This window comes from Parasteatoda tepidariorum, chromosome 7, assembly GCF_982258835.1.
Source record: "Parasteatoda tepidariorum strain Cologne lab strain chromosome 7, Ptep-v5.0, whole genome shotgun sequence".
NCBI classification, from domain to species: Eukaryota; Metazoa; Arthropoda; class Arachnida; order Araneae; family Theridiidae; genus Parasteatoda; species Parasteatoda tepidariorum.
Genome location: NC_141761.1, coordinates 39,954,833 through 39,968,966, shown reverse-complemented (window position 1 = coordinate 39,968,966; position 14,134 = coordinate 39,954,833). Strand labels below are relative to the sequence as shown.

The 14,134-nt window shown below is 26.9% G+C and overlaps 1 long non-coding RNA gene across 2 annotated transcripts; it reads right to left on the bottom strand.

Moving 5' to 3' along the window:
- Positions 1 to 748: 748 nt before the first annotated feature.
- LOC139426055 (uncharacterized) lies at positions 749 to 14,134 on the bottom strand. Of its 2 annotated transcripts, XR_011637318.2 has the most exons (10): positions 14,091 to 14,134; positions 13,031 to 13,047; positions 12,927 to 12,944; positions 12,729 to 12,743; positions 11,837 to 11,854; positions 10,634 to 10,648; positions 9,630 to 9,647; positions 7,749 to 7,763; positions 3,953 to 4,023; positions 749 to 894 (listed from the first exon to the last, which is right to left on the bottom strand). It is a non-coding gene; the product is annotated as an uncharacterized LOC139426055 (long non-coding RNA). The 2 variants fall into 2 exon arrangements; XR_015435474.1 differs by lacking the exons at positions 13,031 to 13,047; positions 14,091 to 14,134 and having other exon boundaries at positions 12,927 to 13,008.

Sequence of the window (14,134 nt, the reverse complement as noted above, 5' to 3'; positions counted from 1 at the left end):
GAATGTACAATAAAGACATTTTGAAGTTATCAAAATGTACTAAATCGTTTTAGAGTCAATAATGAAATTACATTTTAATAAAATCTCGACACATATGACCAGAAAACGAGTGATCAACAATATTACACACGTAGAAAATGGGTTTGAAATCAATGTAAGCACATGCTGAAAAAATTAATTCTGATGTGATAGTCTAAATTGTAACTGACCTACTTAAAATTCTTACCTTGGTTTTCGTTATAATAATATCATACATGTTTCGATTAATTATTTACACACTGTAGCCAGATGATGTAAGACCAATAGTAACCGACTTACCCCCCTAAGGAGTATGCGGATAATGGTTTCACCCGCTGTCACGTGAACTAAACACTACAAAACTACAGAAAAGTAAAATCAAATCTAAAAAGAATGATACACATAGGAAAAAACTCCAAAATCGAAAAAAAAAAAGAATAAAAATTAAAAGTGCTTAAAACATCAAAGTGTAAATCAATCAACAATAAACAAATTTGTAAATATATTTTTATGTGACTAGAGTTCTTAGCGTTCAGAGGTTGAATAGCTAATCTTTATATCCCTCCAACGTGAGTTTAAATTATTTTTAAACTGTCTAGGGACACTCTTTATATTTAAATAGCGGTAAACAATGTCATGAAAGTCAAACTTAAGACTCTTCCTTAAATAAAATAAATTCTGGACGATCAAACTATATTAAAAATATTGTTTTAAAAAAATAACAAGACAATTCTCTTACAAGCAATAAAAATTTATTCATATTTAATAAATTATTATTGAATAGTTTTATTTTCAAAAAACAGTAAATCATAGCGAACAAAACAATAATATAAAGTTCATTCCCTGTGACAAAACCATTTTTTATTGGACTTCGATCTGAAATAAAAGAAGAATGTAATGTTGTTGTTAAGTAAGCAATATTAATTACGTTTTCACGAGTATTCTAACAAGTATAGTTTTGAATAAATATGTTCATATCATTTTGATTCAAATCATTCACATCATCTTGATTCAAAAAAAAGATCAAGTAAATAAAAATTGGTGATAGAAAAACTTTAAACCACTAGTTGATTTTAGCATGAAAACTATTGGAACCTAATCTAATTATTTTTACAGGAAATAAAGTAAAATGAATAAATAATTAGTTTAAAAAACATTTGAAAGCTAAAAATATTACCTATTTGTACAATGTAACATTATAAAGTTTAAAATTTTGTGCTCAAAATTAAAAGAAGTTATTATTTTAGAATTGTATAAGGTATTGCACGGAATTTCTTTGCTTCATTAGTTTAAATTTGATTCTAGGGAAATTGAAATTAAATTTAAAATAGCAACTTAATAATAACATAATAATACTTTTTAATTTAAGTTATTTGATAAGAAGAGGTTCGTATTATTTTCCCAGCGTCATTTTTTTGTTACCTTCGATTAGTTTAAAAAAAAAACAAGTACAAAAACTTTAATTATTTAAAATATTTGCAAGCTTTTCTTTACTTCCTCTGAATAAAGGAAATTCCTTTATTATTTTTACAATTTTTCTAGAACTTCATAATGAAAATTGTATTTAAAAATTAACTTTAATATGGAAGGAAATGTTAGCCTTTCACAATGTTATAACTCTTATTAAAGGATAAAAAAAGGAAAAAAATTATGAATTTCATATAAAAAAAGGAAAAAAAAATTAAAATCTTAAAACCCGCACTTGTAAAAATTACACATTAAATCTTAAAACTCGTCCCGTCTTCGTTTAATGCTTTTAGAACTCTCAGTTATCTAGTTGTCTTGAATTGTATTTAATAACTAATTTCATTAAATAGACTATTCGTTTGAAATAGTTGAACTATTTTCAGTTACTTCGATTTAAATATATGTCCTAATCTAAAATATTCTTGTTATAAAATACTTGTTGGTGTTAAATGGTTTGTTGGTGAAAAAATAGATTTATTTTAAGTAAATTATTTAAACTTTTGCATGCTTTAAGCAAATTAAATAGTGTTTAAAAAAAGAAAAAAAGAAAATGAAGCGTGTTTAAAATGTAAGTTACTCTCAAATAAAGTAGGTAAAAAAACACGGAAGTGCACTTGCAAAACTCTCGGCACCACGCAGCTTACCCGCCTACGTATTATATCCCTGCCACTGCAAATAATTTTCCTAATGTTGCCTTGCTAGCCCGATATTCTGTTGGTAGACAATTGCTGTGTTGTCCAAAAGCAGATTTAAATTAGCTATCGAAGCTGGGTCTTTGTTTTTCATAGTTTTGCACTAACTTCGAAGAAGAAAGATGCTTAAAATACAAATCTATCAAGCATCACTGTTAGAATTTTCATTCTAAAATAATGGTAAATTAACCGGCAACAGTCTGTCCATCTTATTAACCGAAACGTTTATGTTAAAGAAAATTTTTTACCTTTACGGATTGGAAGCAGTTTACAACAAGTATGGTTTAATAACCATAAATACACAACTATGCGGCTTTTTACAACGAACATGATTTCAAAACCATAAAGAAGGAAATTGGAGATACTTAAGCAGATTTATGGTGCTGCCATCTATACGTGAATGAAAGTATCGACTAGGGTCACGAATTAATCAATGCAAGACACAGAAAACTCTTCGTGCGTTAAAGAGAATGGTGGAAATGTTGTGACTTTTTTTTACGAGTATATTCCCTCTTTTTCATAGCTAGGATTTAATGGTACAACTCTTGCGTCTTATAGTACAAACATGGGGTGTCGCAGGGCTCGAAAAAACTCAGAAATATTACCCGTCCCCGAGGACGGCTTGTCCAACAATGTACCCGTCCTCCTTTGAAACTAACCCGTAGCTTCTAAATAAATAAAAATATAATTTATCTTATTTATTACAAACATTTATATAAATTGCACAATTAATTAGTTTTTACTAGGATTACATTATACAGTAATAAAAGAAATACTAGGTTACTAATAGTAACCTAGTATTTCTTTTATCCAATAATTTGTTTCTCTTACGAAATAATTTAAATGACAAAGGTCAAGTTATCTGGAATGTCAATTTATCCGAGCATACTGCGTTTTTTAAATGAATCAAATATGACGTTTGCCAGTTCCACAATCAAGTCAATGATTTACAGAGGTTTCTGCACAGAAATCTGAAAGTTTTTTTTATTTAGGTAGATGTTCATAATTGCGTTTAACGCTTATTGTTTAAGACCAGTAAGTAATGTGTTTTTTTGTAAGTTCATTGCTGAAAAGCCCCTTTTAACTGTGCAGTAGTCCCAGACAGAGAAAACACCAATTCCACCATGCGCAGTATGTTGCTGTATTGTGGGACATTTTGATAGATTAGAGGATCATTTTAGAAGTGAGGCGCTAGACTCTTGTAAGATAACAAAAATTGAAAATGTATCACGAACATTAACGGGAAAATGGCCGTCCGCGCGGACGTCGGATTCCAGAAATTCGTTGTCCGCGGGGAATTTTTGACCGCCGAGGACAGGCGGACGGGCTGTTTTTCGAGCCCTGGGGTGTCGACAAATTTTTTGCATTAGGAAAATAATGAATTTACTCGATGATGGGGAATTTCAGATTTTTTCCCAAATTATGTCTATATGCAATACATCAAAATTTAATATTTTTTTGAGGGTTGGGGTTCGTACTCTAAATAAAGATTCTTCGTACTTGTTCAAAGATTTTTGCATAAAGGATTTAATGAGGGGCTAGAAGATTACAATATTTTTCTTGTTCGACACAGAAATAATTATTCATCATTTAAATAAAACTGCTCTACAATTGGAAAGGTGGCCATTTCCATTATTGCCTGCACCAGTTTCTTATTTTTTTCCTTTCTGCAACTTAAAAATCTACATTTTACATGTGAAATGTGTAATTAATTTTTTTGAACCCGCTATTTAGATAACTTTTAACTAAATGATAATCGTTAGCACTTTGTTTACTTGTTTTACTTATGTTCTACGACCATGCTCGCCATGAACGACTCCGTGCTTCCCACGTTTACCATGATAAGCTAAAATAAAAGAAGGAAGTTATCTTTATAGTTTAATTGTAAATATGTAGTTGTATACAATATATAATAAATAAATAGGAAAACATGAAATATCATGTGATGTATCTTGAATTATCATTAAAAAAGATTTATATATATATATATATATATATATATATATATATATATATTAAATAATTGATTTTGAAATATTGATGCAGATTGAGACACAATAGTTGAACAAATTTAGCCACAAAGCTCCTTAATTTATTATGGTAAAGAAGTAGTTGATATGTGTTCCAGTAGATTTCCCATAGACTGCAACAAGAATAATTTTCTAGACATTGGTTTTAATAGTTTTTTTTTGCCCTTTAAAAAAAATAATGATTTTAATTTTTAGAATTTACCAATTCCGCTGTTAACGTTTCGTTCGTAAAAAATTTTAATAATATATGAGCACATCAAATGATTCATGGAATCAATAACAGGTTTGGAATTAACATAGTTCTTCCCATTGTCTTTATAGATGGTTCAGGCTTTATAAATTTCAGGTTTTTATATAAAAGCAGTATGACATTGTGTACTTGAATAAGCATGCTGATTAAGAATCTGAGATAAACATAGCTATTTTGACTTGTTTTCCATGAGAAAGTATCGACATTTGCGTGGTCCATCTTCTTAGTATTCTAAATAATGCTTATGATATGCAATTCGGATAAGGGACAAACCTTGTCGAAAAGTGAGTACATCAATGACTCTTTCAAGAAATATCATGTTAAAATAAAAAGCAGCGTAATATCTCCTTCCAAAATCAAAGAGTTTTCAGAGGAATGAAAATTGTTCCTCTGCCAGAAGACATAGGCTATTGTCTAAATGCTAAAAGATAATATGAAGTGTTCAGAACAAGCAAAAAATAAACGAATAAACTAGTGCGAGTTGTCAGTGTCCCAAATGCATTGATGCAAAGGTTGTTTTTCTGATTATTTTACTTTTTGTTTCTCTCTACTTTTCTGACCATTCAAAAAATAAAAATCTTTTGATAAAAACTATAAGGGATGAAATAAGATTTTTTAAAAATGTTCCTGAAAAGTTCCGGAAGAAATAAGATCCTGTATAAATACGGAGACACCCCTGTGATGAGGACATTCGCGCATTATCAGCACTCGAGAAATGCAAGAGTAAATAATTAAATTTTTTTTTCTCTTCATCCATCCCAGCCTGGGTTGCGATTTTCCGCGTTTTGCGATGTCCGGGTTTTTTCATGATGGTTGCTTGGGATTTGCATAGAAGCTGCGATCGAGTTACCTGCTCGCTTGTGATCAATTCGAGTTTTGAGTGCTGGGGCTACTTTAGAAAACTCGCTGCTTTTTCTTTTTAAAAAATAACAGCAGCTGTTTTCCCTACCGTAAGTAAAGTCTTCAATCGGTACTAACCGCCCTCGTCAACGAGATGAATATCCCCATCAGTTTTACCCCTACTTTAAGCCTGATACCATGTCCGATCATTGATGGAATCGCAGAGACTGACGATGTTTATAGTTCTCTGATGGACCAAACCGCTGCCATATATCAGATCATGCTCTTCTATAAAGTTGGTTGATAATCTCCAAATCTTCTTCGAATCTTCTTCAAACTTTCAATTCATGTCAGTTCGTTTGCGTTACTTTTAATGAATTATTAGTTTTCTTTTTCAGAAAAAAAATACAAGCTTTACTGGAAAACAGGTAGTATTTTTTTTTTTTGATGATTTTTTGTAGAGCTGCTGGAATAATATTTTTCAGGGTTATAATACGTAAATCATATTTCCAAATTTTTCCAAAATACTAATTATTTTTTTGGCCTATTCATTATTATTTTTCAATTGTTGATAAAATAATTGCTCGATAAATATCGTTTTTATTAAATTAAGCCTCTCTATTAAATTTTAATGTCTGTACAAAATAAATGCTTAGTTAATAGTACTCGATCAATAATTGTTCATCAAACAAACCTATTATTTATTAACTACTAATGATTAGTTTAATAGTAAAAGTGTGATAATAATTAATTTTCCATACTTTGTTATTTACTTATTCGCAAATTAAGCAGATAGATTTTGATTAATGGTGATAATGAAGATAATTCTTGAACAATGAATTCTTGAATTATCTTCCACAATGAAGATAATTCTAAATAATAATATTTTTTCATAATTTTGTAATATAAATATCCTATTTTAATTCATTTCTTTAAATTTATTTTATGGCACAATTTTTGTGAAGGACTTAATTCTAATTATTATAACTAACTATCACTCTTACCACGTCTACGATCCTCGCAATGATATATTGTGCATAAGATCTTTATTAAAATTAATATAGAATTCAAATTTAACAGCAAAATAAGGAGATTGCCTAAAAAATGTAGCATTCGTTATTAAGGAAACATATGTTTGAATAAGTGTTGGAGGTGTGCAGATTGAGAGTCACGTTGTACCTTTAATTTTTAGAGATACAGTGTATCGTTAAATTTTGAGTGAAAAAGAAAATTGTTTTTATCACGGAAATTAGAGGTACCTTTTTAAAAGAGTAAGTCGATAATACCTCGATTAACTTTTATGAAAATATTCTGAAATGCTAACATCAATAAAAATATTAATACTTAAATTTTTCTTCATCAATTTTACCTATAAGGTTGGAAAATATTTAAAAATCTAAATTTAAAGTTTTATATAATTCCAATTGAAAATGGCTTAGGAATTTTCTGAGAAACAAGTAACGTAAAATAAAAGTGGTATGCTTTAAAATTCATGCTAGTTTCTTTAAAATGGTATTGAGTTATATAGTTTTAACGTTGAATAACACTAAAAGTGGCACGTTTAAAAAATGTTGGTATCTTTAATAACTTTTGTGCCATATTGCTTTAAATTTGAAAAATAAAAGAAAGAAATATGGCTAAGGAGGAAAAATCCACCTAAGTTTTAAAATAGTTTGAAGTTCAATATTCAGTAAAATCTGAAATAGCATTTTAATGGAGATGAAAAGGGGATTCTCTCACTCTTTGAAAGATTGGTCATTTTGATTGGTTCATATGAAGGAACGTAAGCTTATGATCTTTAAAATTTTAGAATCTTGAATTGTCTTATTTTTATTCTTAGAATATAAAAACAGTGGGAATGCTCTGTTCCGATGAAGTTAAAATGCCTAACTTTGCATAAGCTTTTATTAAAAATCATTAAGCATAAGTACACTTTCATTGTACTTTTTTACATATAGCCTTTAACAATTGATGTTTTTATTCATATTTCCAGAACAATACAGTATAAATGGTGCTTTATGGTTTATCAGTAATTAAAATATTCCTTTCCTGTATGTAAGTAATTCCTTTCCTTAATGTATGTATTTATGCACATTACAGTAAAACATTTACGATTGTTGCTGGATGGAAAGTTTAATTGTGAGCGCATGATAATTTAAATGAAGTGATGAAATATAGTTGTAGAAATATAGTTAATATAATTTGTTTGCTAATTTCAACTAAACTAAGGAAAGTATCGCAATGAGTCACGCAAAAGTAGCAAATGTTTGTATCATCAATTTGCTTCAATAAAGAAATAAAAATTTTCTTTTAAGTAGTATCCAAAAAGTTAATTTTATTTGTTATTCATATAAAAATGTATTAGCTTAACTGAAACATAAATTTTAATAAAAATTATTGAAAATAAAAAATTAACGCAATTTAATCAATCTTAGTATATTGAAATCTTACCATCGCTAACACCATCTATAATAATTTCATTAGAAAATGTAAAACACGCATAAAAAATATTAAATGCAATTATAAAAATGTATTACTATATCTGAATGTGCCAATCAATGTTAATTTAATTTCATTGAAAGATTTATTATTGTTTTAATTATTTACTTTAATAAAGTTATGACAAAAACTTAAATTTAAAAAAAATTCATCAAAATAATGCATTAAAAATCTGCAGTCTTAAAAATTTGAAAATAAAAACAAAAAGTATTCATACTGGAAATTTTCAGAAAAAAATCACTCCAATACATATGTTGTACTATTTAAATAGAATAAGAAATTTTAGAGTAAAATTATTTTAATTATTGCCTATGAAAATTCAAAGCTGTGTTTCAGTGCAATAAAAAGGAACTTTTGCTGACATCTAGTTAATACGAAATGTATAATTATAAACACACTTTTATATTCTTTAGTGCAAAATTTATAAGTCTGTTCATGTTTTGATATTCTAAACACGGCAGAAAAAAGATATCACCCAGAATAACTTTCATTCTAATGATCGTATTTTCACGTAATAAGTGCCTATCTTAATGGTTTCTAGGGGGTAACCTCAAATATGCCCTTAATGTTAATTGCACCTTTTGCGTTTTTAGTCATATTTGTAAAACAAATTAAGCAATTGAAAAAAAATGCACCCTCTCATTTCTCATCACCATTGGCATGACAGCACTTTGTGAGCCAAGGCCTTCCTCAGAAGCTTTTCCCATTCTGCCCTTCTCCCAGCAATTGATTTCCAGTTCTTTACTTTTAGGATGGTAAAATCGTCATCCACACTGTCTTTCCATCTCTTTTTGGGCATTTCTCTTGGCTTTTTATTAGAGGGGGTTGCATTAAAAGACTCTTAATGTTGCTCGTTCTGGGCTCATTCTCACTACATGCCCGGCCCATATAGATTTAATGCTATCATCACTATTAAAGATCTTATATATTTCAAAATTATATCTTTTTCTCCAGTTGCTGTTATCGAAGATGATAGCGCCAAAGATGGTTCGTAGGACCTTTCTTTCGATGGTCTTCTCTTTCCTTTTTTGTTAAAGTCCATACCTCTGAAGCATAAGTCAAAACTGACTTGATTAATACCTTATAAAGTAAAATCTTCGCCTTTCTTTTTATTAAGTAAGATTTCAATAACGCTCTTAAATCATAGAAGCAGCGTTTGGCTGTGATTATTCCTTTTCTGATTTCAGGATTAATGTCATTTTGACAGTTTATTTCTGATCCTAGATAATTAAAATTTCTTCCAGATTCAAATTTAAAAGAATCTACTTCAAACAATTTAGGAATGGTTTCCATTGTACCACAATACATAGATTTTGTTTTCTTCACATTCACTTTTATTTCATTTTTCTAGCTGATTTTTCCAGTGCCAAAAATTTTTTTACTCAGTGCAATCGTAGATCTTCGGCCATCATCGGCGTATGCCAAAATCTGCACTGATTTATTAAATATAGTACCTGTATAAAACTCATTTACTCAAAGATAATTTCATGCAAAAAATATTTTTTTAATAATTTAATGAAATTTAATAATTTGATGAAATTTTTTTTATATTATTTAATGAAATTGAGAATGAAAAAATTTTGAACTATAAGGTATAAATACTACTTTTTATACTATATTATTCTACATACTGTTTAATTTCCTAAAGTATGGTACAGAAAAATATTTTTATTCATAATTTTTATCATCACTCTTGCAAACGATCGTTAAAATGTTATTGAAACTATTTGATTAACAATTGTTTTAAAATTGTTGACATTCCGTATTGTTCATTATTTAAAAGCTCTAGGTTTTTTAATATTTTTTTAAAAGTAAAACCAATATTTTGCTCACTTGTAATGGCACCAAGAGCTAAAATAAAAAATAGATACAGTTGAAATAAGGAGTAATAAAGTTGATATAAAATTTTGGTTTTGCTAATATTTTATTAGTGGCTTAAATTTTTATATCAATAGGAAAATCGATACATGTTTAAAAACTAGTAGAGCTTTATTTATATATCAAGCAGCTACGGCACTTATATATCAAATGGCTTAAGGCTCTGCAACAAATATAAATTTCTCTTTTTTTTTCTTTTCTTCTTTTTTAATTTTTTTTCTTAAGTAATGTTTTCTCATACGTATTTTGTAAATTTACAACAGGTTCAACTTGATGGTGTTACGCTAATTTAAGTATAAGAAGTTTTTAAAGTTTCAAGTTAAGGCTTTTGTTTGTCATTATTTATTTAAGCTTGTTTTTAATGCGGAAATTTTATGATATTTTATCATTAGAGACTATAATACGTTTCAAAATCTACATAAATTGTTTTTGCAAAATTGTACAAATAGCTAATGAATATTTACATGGTTACTATGCTAATCATTCTTGAACTGCATGAAATAAAAAGTTCAATTCAAAACTACCACTATACTGCACTGTTAGAATTTTCATTCTATAATTACCGTAAAATAACCACTTACATTCTGTTCATCTAATTTATAGTAAAGAATACCTGAAAATGTATAGTAAAGAACTTTATTCAACTTTGCGTATTTTTAGCCGTAGCTAGTGTGGTTAAAAAGCCATGAATGTATGGTTTTTCAAAAATTTTCATTTTTCAAAACTTTTATGAATTTACAATTTAATATTTGTTAACTAAATTACTTAAAAATTCAAAACTTTTTTAAAGAATTACAACTTTTAAAATCGTCAGAAAGAGTTTTATCTAAGGAGATAGGCCGTAATGAACATTGGCGTTGTGCATTGAATGAAAAAAGCATAAGATTAACTAATATGATCAAATAATCTTATAAAATTTAAATAATCTTATTAGACTTCACGTAAGAATTAAAAATTACCATTGGTTCCAATATCTGTCAAGGAGAGATAATTTGTTTTTAAATGCATGCTTAGTATTTTCATAAAATATTTATTTTATCAAACAATACATTTTTGTGAAATACTCATTCCTTTCAAGAGATCTCTCATTGAATATATATATAAGCAATTTTATTTCTAATTTAAAAATTGAAATTTTTCTTTCGTTGTTAATTTAGGTGATAAAATTCTTTAATTTTGTCGAAAAATTTTATTTTTTAAAAATTTTATTATAAACATCTGATCTCCAGTTCCTGAAATTCCTTTCCTGAATACTTTTAATCTTGAATCCCTCTCCGTATTTTAGAAATGAAAAATTTGCAGTTTTTCGTATCCTGACAGAAAATTTAGAAAATTTTTCCTTAAAAGTCAACATTCAGCAACATATTTGATTCTATTTCATTGTCTTTCAGTACCAAAACGCAAGTAATCACATTATTGGATCATACAAAATTATTTTCAAATTTATGCCTTTCAGTTTGAGTTTGTTGTAGAGATATTAGCCTGGCATGAATATTTTTTTTCTTTTTAAGCAAAAATTCGCCTTTATTTTGAAAAATATTTTATAAATTTATAAACTTTATTTTAAATGCATAGTTTTAAAACCACTGTTTGCTGAAAATAAAATAAAAATTTAAATTAAGCCTTTAAAAAAGTAGCGTCGAAATCATTTGGTTTCCCAAATTACGATATAAAAAATTGATTCTTTTGATTCGTATATCATTGCCTTTTTTCTAAAAGCATATTAAAATATTGGCTAATAAACGACCAAACAATTCGAGAGATTTAAAAAAAATATTTAGACTAATTATTGTGATTCAATAAAAAAAAATTTAATTCAATAATTTTTTGAATAATAATTTTTAATATAATCGATGCTTTATTGAAATATTATGATATAAGTAATTGAAATCATATACCCCTCATTTTATTGATTTTTAGTATGTATTGGAATATTTTGCCCAGTTTCGCTATAACTATTTTTATTTTTCAATTAAATTTTCCTTAATTTTTACGTAAATTTCCCTACAATAATATACTTTTATAGAATTCTGAATAAAGGTTTATATCTATTTTTCCGGATCTAGATATTATTATGAAAATTTTATTTTTCTAAAAAATACATAAACGATGTTTTTTACATATCTAGAATTTCTTTAATTCAAATTATATTAATCACTTACTTCCAAAGAAACTGCCAGCTATAATAAAAATAGAACAACAAAATAATTAGAATGAGACATATATTAGCTTCCACAATATATTCAAAATTATTTTCAAACATTTGTATGGAACTCCACACTAACCGAATAGAGCAAATTTCATTTTATATAGAAATGCAATTTTCTCACAAAGGTTAACAGGGAAGAAAATGATTTTTGAAAATAAAAATAAGTTTTTATATATTTCGTAAGGAATTATATATTTTTACAAATCATTGTAAATTAATGATTTCTTATTCTTTCAGTCTGCATAAATCATTAGCCAAACTAAGCAAAACTGTCATAAAATGAGATTCATTTTATTTGAGTAGTAAAATTTCAGATTTCTCACAAAAAGAAGAAATTTACTTAAAAGAAAAGAGAAATAAAAGTTTTTGTGTTTACTGCATGCATTATCTATGTTTATTCAATTTTATAAATAAAACTTTCTAGCATTTATGACGAAAAACCAATTTTAGTATTATGTCTTAACGTAAAGCTATTCAAAGTATACTAACCAAGGCTTACATGAAAAAATATCATTAAAGTTGAATTATAGTTATAGAATTGGAAAAAAAATCACCCAAATGCAACCTTGGGAGAAATCGACTTTCTTAATTTGTTTCCACAGCCCATTCTTTTCTTAATTGCTAACAGGTATTATTTGTAGCAATTAACGATTTTTGAGCATTACAACCGAATAAATCTTTGCTAGAAAAAGAATTGGCTATATCTTCTTTGACTGCAAAATTTAGCATCTAATAGGGTGTTAAAACTTTCTAATTCGAAAATTTCTAAAAATGCATTGTAATCATTAAAAATATAATATATAGACAGTAAGTAAAATTATATCTCAATAAAGACCTTAACTTACCGCCAGAAACAAATGCTATAGAGTAAAAATTAGCATGAGTTACATACAATTAGCATACAATTAGCATAAGTATTATTTGGTGCATAGGGGTAGTAGAAAAGTTTGAAAATGTTTAGAAAGGATCTAGAAGCATAATAGATAAGATGAAATTTAAATGTGCAAAAAGATTCAAATAAATTAAGACGAAGATATACTTACTGTTAGCACCACTCAAGACTAAAATATAATAAAAAAATATATAAATATTATATAAAAGATGATACATGTTATTCATATAAATTGGAAATAATGATATTACATACTTCCTCCGATGAGATCTATCAAATAAGAGATAACAAAAATAAAATTATTTAGAGAATTTATTTAATTATGGAGATTTTGCTTCCAATAAAAAAGAGACAAGCACCGAAATGTGTTCCTTCAATCACATTAATGGATGTAAAAAAATATATCTTACTGATCAATATAGTACATTTTCAATATTATCTGTTTAATGTTGCTTTGTTTTTTACAATATAATCTATAGAATGTTGAGTTCTTGTAATAAAAAATTCAAATCAATTTTAAACTATGTGTCTGGGAAAGAATATATTTGTTATATTTGTCTCTGGTTTTATGTACCCAGTATATGCGAATTTACAAAATATTTGATTTTTCTAATTTGGCTTCAAATTATGTATCAATACTTTTTTAGTTTAACTTTAATAATTTTCTTTATTTACAAAAAATTACATTTTGGAACAATATTTTTTTTAAAACTAAAATAAAGAAAACTCTTAAACACACTTTTTTATGAGCTTTTAATGGCCATTTAGCTATTTTTAGAATACAAATAGTAATATACTTATGTGAAAAAAGTCGAGTACTTACCTCCTGAAGAAAGAAAATTTTGATAATAAATGTTTAATTAAAGAAATATGTTTTGATATTTTTAAAAAAAGGTTTCAGAATTAACTTTTGCAATAGATAAATAAAATTCATTTTGGAACTATTTCGTTTTTTTTTCTGGATGTTTCATAGACAATTGAATTTTGTTTTGACAAAAATAAAACTGACTTGAAAAAGTTAGTTTTAAGGTAATTACTGAAGTACCGATGTTTTAAGGTAATATACTGAAAATGGAATAATTATGCATAGAAGATTTAATACCAAAATGCCTTGATTATAAAATTGAAAGTTTTATTCAATATTAATTAAAATAAAAAAAAAATTACATGAAATTTCAATATTTTTTAAAAATACATGAACCTTGAATAAAGTGAGGAAAATGTATTGAATACTCTAATCTAATAAATAAATTTATATGTGATAGATTGAATATGAAAATTTAATATTTATTTGCAATGAAAAAAATAAATATTACCTTTGCCGGCTATAAAGTAAATTTGCATATCATGAGTGTATGT